The 6,000-nt window shown below is 39.0% G+C and overlaps 1 pseudogene; it reads right to left on the bottom strand.

Annotated features, from left to right (window-relative positions):
• Positions 1–6,000, bottom strand: part of LOC138030017 (dedicator of cytokinesis protein 9-like) — an 83,757-nt pseudogene that overhangs the window by 75,004 nt on the left and 2,753 nt on the right.

Genomic DNA, 6,000 nt, shown 5'->3' with positions numbered 1-6,000 from the left:
TTTATAATAGGGTTGATGTATAAATGTTTTTGTACCCATTTCAATGCTAATAAATGGCACGATGGCTTGGCTAGGCAACGCGCCCATACATCATCTTGCTCGAGTGTGCGGTTGAGAAGTGGAGGCAAAATGTGATTTTTACATCAAATATCACTATCGCTAATTATTCATTTATTATCATCATATTATTATCATCACCATGGATAACTTACTTGGTCCTGCAAGCGTTTATTACTGGACAATAAGTTTGCAGGTTTCCACCTCTCGAGAAACCCAGCGATCTTAATTAAAGTTTTGCCTCCAAAAATTTGAAATGCAAAAGTACACATAAAACACCGCGGTTTTTTTTTTATTATTTTACTATCAGGAACTTAACGCTTGTAAGGAGTATAGGGCAAAACAGTTCCAGTATGTAGAAGCTGCGGCGGCTTTTTTCAAACTAATTTCAAATACACAAGCTTAGGCTATTCTTGAAAAATCTTACCATTTTCAATCCACCATAATAGGCAGACAAATAGCCACGAGGTGTTGTCTGTCCAACAAGGAGATTGGTTTCCTCTGTCTTGACTCTGAAGCAAGAACGATTACAAGTAAAGCTCGAGTCAAAACACAAATGTAAAGTTTGAGATAAATTTAAGACGCATAGTAAATTCGTTTACCAATATCATGAAATTAAAATGCGACCATTAGAGTTACTGGGCCATAATGTGTTTCACATTCGAGCTGCTGATCTCAAAGGGCCCTGGGCAACTTCAATGCACTGTAAACAAGCGTTCAACTCTACTAGTAACTTACAGTGTTCCCTGCAGAACTGGCATCCAGGCATAACCAACTAAAATAAAAACGAAACAACAAAAAGATACAATTACAGCCACCTGTCCATTAAAGTGTGCAACACTGTTACTCACCTCCTCGTAATTAAGTGTTTTCCCCCTGCTAATTCCGTACATCTTCACAATTAAAATTTAAAAAATTTAGGTGTGTGTTTTTTGTTTGTTTGTTTTTGGGGGGGAGGGGGGATAAAATTCTCAAACTATACACCACAATGAGGAATGCCCTTACAACGATCCAAGAAAACACACAAAAAAGGCTGCGCGACTCAAGCCACTCGGCAAAAGAAAGGCGGTGAGAGAACTTCTCTTCGTCAATTGGCCTTCATCGTTTTATGGCAAGAAGAGAATCCTCATTAATCATTACGTAAGGTCTGGAATTCCTTTCTATTAAATCTGTGAAACGATTGAAATACAAAGACATTCTACATGTATGTGTATATACATGTATCGACGATGATGACCCGGAAATACTTGCAAAATATCGGAGTGTTCCGAACAGGAGTCGAACCAACAACCTTTCGATTTCCGAATTTCTACCGCAGATCTACAGGAGACTCGTTGGACCTTGGCCATTATTAAACTAGGTTCAGTTGACGTAAGTTCTTAAAAGTCCTCTCTTGTTCGGGCTTTCAAAACCTCAGAGAATGCATTCCACAGTACCACTGACCTGGTGTCTCTATGGGCGCCGGTTTTCCCTTGTATGATCCGGTTCCAGTGCTACTTTTGGTCTGCTTGCAGGCGATGTGTTGAAATGTGAAAAACACATGATGCTTCTCTGTTAGTTGAGTCGGGAGCTTGATTTTAACCTGTGAGCAAATAAGCGTGTTGTAACGTGAAATATAAACAATGAGGCTAAATGAAAGGTTGCCAAAGGCAACGTTAGAATTAGAGATACTGTTAACCAGAAATGTGACGCTGCTCCCATTGACAAGTATAAAAAGTGGTAGCATTCTACTAACTGCCTCCTCAGAGTGACAGAAGCCCGGACATAAATTGTGGCAGGGTAACCTCCGATCAAGCCCATTTTTAACTTCGCTCTTATGGCGTCGGTCGCTAAAATTGGGCCTGACGGGTTACTTGTCCGTTAACTCATTTTTCTCAATTTTTCATTGGTTCTCACACATCAGCGAGTAAAGGCACCACAAGTAGTTTTCTGACCGCAAATTAGAAACAAAAACTCACTAACAATAGAACCAAATGCGAATTTAATGTTATTCAATAACAAAGTACGATTTGCACGAGATGCACGAGTGATTGGCATGGAAACGCCTTTACGCTATCGTTGATTGGTTATACTTCCACATGTGAAATAGCTGTACGCCATTCTGACTGGAATGACTTACCTTTAGACATACGGGAATGTGCTTCGTTATCTGAATTTAAGTCCAAACTTAAGAAATACTACATTGTGGTAGACTCGGACAAGGTTTTTGGCCGTTAATGGCATTTACGCATGATACATAATTAATAGTTATCATTTTACACTGTGTAAACTGACTAGATTGTTATTATATACATATATATATTATGTATTATTTTATTTTTCATTGTATACATATATTATCGTTTATTATATTTCTGCTTATTGGGAAACCTGCTTGTTAGGGAAGTAATTCCTGTTTCGGGTTCTCCCTCATAGCTTGTTTTAATGTTCTTTTGCATTTATCTTGCTTTATTAAAGCAACCCCTGTCATCCCATTATATTTTGCGATATCTGCGGATCAACCCTACCCATGGATGAGATCTCAAAAGGGACGAACCATCACACGATTCCATTAAAAATGGTGCTACTACAATCATCAGGAACACGTCATCTGAGAAAGGCAAATTTCTTTAGACTGGCAACTCCAGTTAGGAACATTTAGAAATGACAAATCACTCTTTTTACCAAAATTGATTGTAATCTCGCAATCTGATTGGCTAATTTGCCATTGTCGATAAGAGTCTAGACAACGCTGCTCGCGTCATGCTCGCGTCAATTTGTCACAAAATGCAATAGCCAATCAGGAACGCTCATTTTGGAAAATAAACCAATCATATTGCGAGAAAGTTATCGACAACGCTTGCTCTTTCTTCGTGTCATGATTTTGGTCACGCTCTGAAATAAACACTTCTTTGGCGTTGAATATTGTGGTAAAAAAACTAATAGAAAGTGGTTCAGCGTTGTCTGTAGTCTTATCGACAACGATATTCGTCATCACAGTGGTCACAATTTGTTGTGGACTCACTCGTCTGCGCCTCGTTGAGTCCACAACATTTTGACCACTGTGATGACGAATATCGTTGTCGATAAGAGTCCAGACAACGCTGAACCACTTTCGATTTGTTAATTCTATTTTAGTTGCAGTCTTTTAAAATAGAGCACAAGTGTTGCAATAATGTGGAAGACTTCAAGTCATTAGAGCGAGTTTCAATCGAGTGCCGCAAAGCCAAAACCAACGTAATTACTTTGGCCAATCAAAAAGGAAGGAAACAATCCAGTAAACCAATCAAAATTCGACACAAAGCGTAGGAAAATGTGAACGCGCGAGCCACGATTGGTTTTGGTTTCACTTCTAATTGGTCGAAAAAAGGGCGCGAGAACTTTGAACCAATCACTGAGTGAGGTAATAAAAAACCAAACCAATTCACTAATTACTTTCCACACTCAATTGAAAACCGCTCTAGTCTATTTGAGGGGAACCAATTCAAACATTGGTTTCTTTAAGTGAGGAGTAACCGGACTACCCGGACGAGAAACCGCTTGAAGCAGAGAAGGGCACCGACAAATTCGATTCGGTTCCGGCAATCGAAACTTAAACACACAACGATAGGTGGCAAATACTCTCACCACTGCGCCAACAATACCCCTTGGAAAGAAAGTTACAGAAACTGATAATAAAAAAAGGCTCGAACATCCCTCTAACCTTCTGGACAAAGAACGTGTGGAGAAGGTGTATCTGAACCTAACAAACAGAGACTGACTGACCTCTTCATAAAATGTGGGGTTTGTACAATGATGAACCACAGCTGCGTATGCGTGTGTAGTGAATCCAGGACTTCCTTTCTTCTTGTAAATACACTGCAAAACCAACAGTTCACTCAACAGTTGCAAAAATCCATTCATACAATAGAAAGCTTACGGTGACAACAACTGGTACGACAATGTAGCTTACAGAAGGTCATCCGCAAGTACAGCTGTACAATATACACCAAAGTATGGTCTGAATTCCACGGAGTGCACACAGATGTAGAAGTTCGAGAACTCCTCGTCAGGTGCTCTGTTCACGTGCACTCTCCCACAGACTATTAAATTTGGTCATTTTATACGAAGTTGCGATGCAGAGCTAGGTCAGAAAACTGGTCTTGCCACTGTCATCTTTTTTTTCTTTGCATAAGCGCCTACATATGCTTAGTAAAGAGTTCGATCCTGGCTGTCCGAAGTGTCGTACGGGTACGAATCCTGCTATGTGACAATATTTGAGCACAGTCTCGATCCCTACAACCACACAATAATCCCCAGGAAGTGAAAAGTAAAATGGTCAAAGATTTTAGTTACCTTCAGAGGTCGCGAATGTTCGTCATCAGAATCCCTGAATTCAATCTTAACGGAAATGTTTCTGGCCTACCGAGGGATAAAAAATATACCATACAAATTTTCTGAGAAATTTCGCTTATCGAAGCCAAGAAAGTATTACTTAACTTCACCTAAATCTAGAAAACCTCTTTCGAATCTACTTTCAACACACTAATTTACATGTAATTTAGTGTGCTGAAAGTAGATGCAAAATATGTTTTCCCGAGGTCAATTCAAGTTGCACTTGTATTTTTACATGTGCACGCAAAAATGCGCTCAGCAAACATCGTTACAAGTTATTGCCACAAGAATCCGACTTGTAATTACAGGTGTAGCGTTACACCTGTACAATTTGGTACGAGTAAAATTCAATAAAAGTTTTACTGGAGTCCGACTCGTGTCTTTACAAACGTCCAAATAATAATAGTTAATTGTTATTAATTATTACAAGTGCAAATTACAAGTCATAAGTTACTTGTAAGATTAACATACGACTTGTAGGAAACGTATTTCCAAATTTTAGTAAGTCATCGTCGAGCGAAGGAGAACTTGATGAACCATTAAGTCATCGAGCTATTCGGCACCCTGGAATATTTGAGGAAAGACGGTTGTTTGACCTTGAAAATCCACGTGAATTGCGGGAGAAATATCGCCTCTCTGTCGAAGCATTCGAATATTTACTTGCAGCACCGGGCAACCAGCTTGAACAAATAAGCCTCGTGCAACTGGAACTTAAACAAGTACTCTCCAAGCGTATTCAAGTTACGTTACAATCGTAAAGCGACAGTTGTACATTACAATTGTATCGTGAACCGGGCTACACGTGTAAAATTTAGAAAATCTTCTATTGAATTTATTAATTTACAAGTTGGCCTTTACACGCGTAATTTACACGAGTAAAAACTAGACGTGTAGCTTTAATTTCTTATTGAATATCACAAGTAATAAAAGTGACTATACAAATTTAAGTCTACTTATCTTTCATTCTCCATGTTAGATAGTTATAATAATGATTGGGAGGCAGAAATTCAGAAAAATGATAAGACTCTGCGCGGTCGGAAGTTTTCGTTTATTCACACTCCGGTTGGTTTTTTATTTTATTTTATTGTTTTGGGCAGTTTTTGAGCAACATTGAGAACATAAAAGATGCCAAATCATCTTTCGGTTTTTATGGATGGCTTCGAAAGCATAATAAACCTTTTATTCCTCAAAATGTTCTTTTAGCGAGTAGTTAATCAGGGCTTGTAATTGCGACCAATATAGTCGCATTTGCGACTGAATGTTTTCCCTTTGCCCTTTCCAAACAAAAGTGTTACCACTTTGAAAGTGGGGCGCCTGTGAACTTGCTTGATTTCTAAGCGCACTGCCACTATCGACAAAACATAAATTTTACATTTACATTTGGAATCCAAATTTACCTTGGAGAAAACCTTTTGGTTACTGTAGTTGAGTGAAAGTGGATAAACATAGAGGTTATTAACGTAGGCAGTGTGTGGATGAGCGGCCTCTGGGCATGATTGACAGAATTTCTCCACCTCAACTGTTGGCCGAATGACTCCAGATGATTCATCCCACGGTTTTATGGGAACCAGTCATGACGTCAGACAATCT

This window comes from Montipora capricornis, chromosome 13 (genome assembly GCF_036669925.1).
Source record: "Montipora capricornis isolate CH-2021 chromosome 13, ASM3666992v2, whole genome shotgun sequence".
In the NCBI taxonomy this organism is placed as follows: Eukaryota; Metazoa; Cnidaria; class Anthozoa; order Scleractinia; family Acroporidae; genus Montipora; species Montipora capricornis.
The sequence above is the reverse complement of the archived record's forward strand: the minus strand, read 5'-3'. Positions and strand labels throughout refer to the sequence as shown.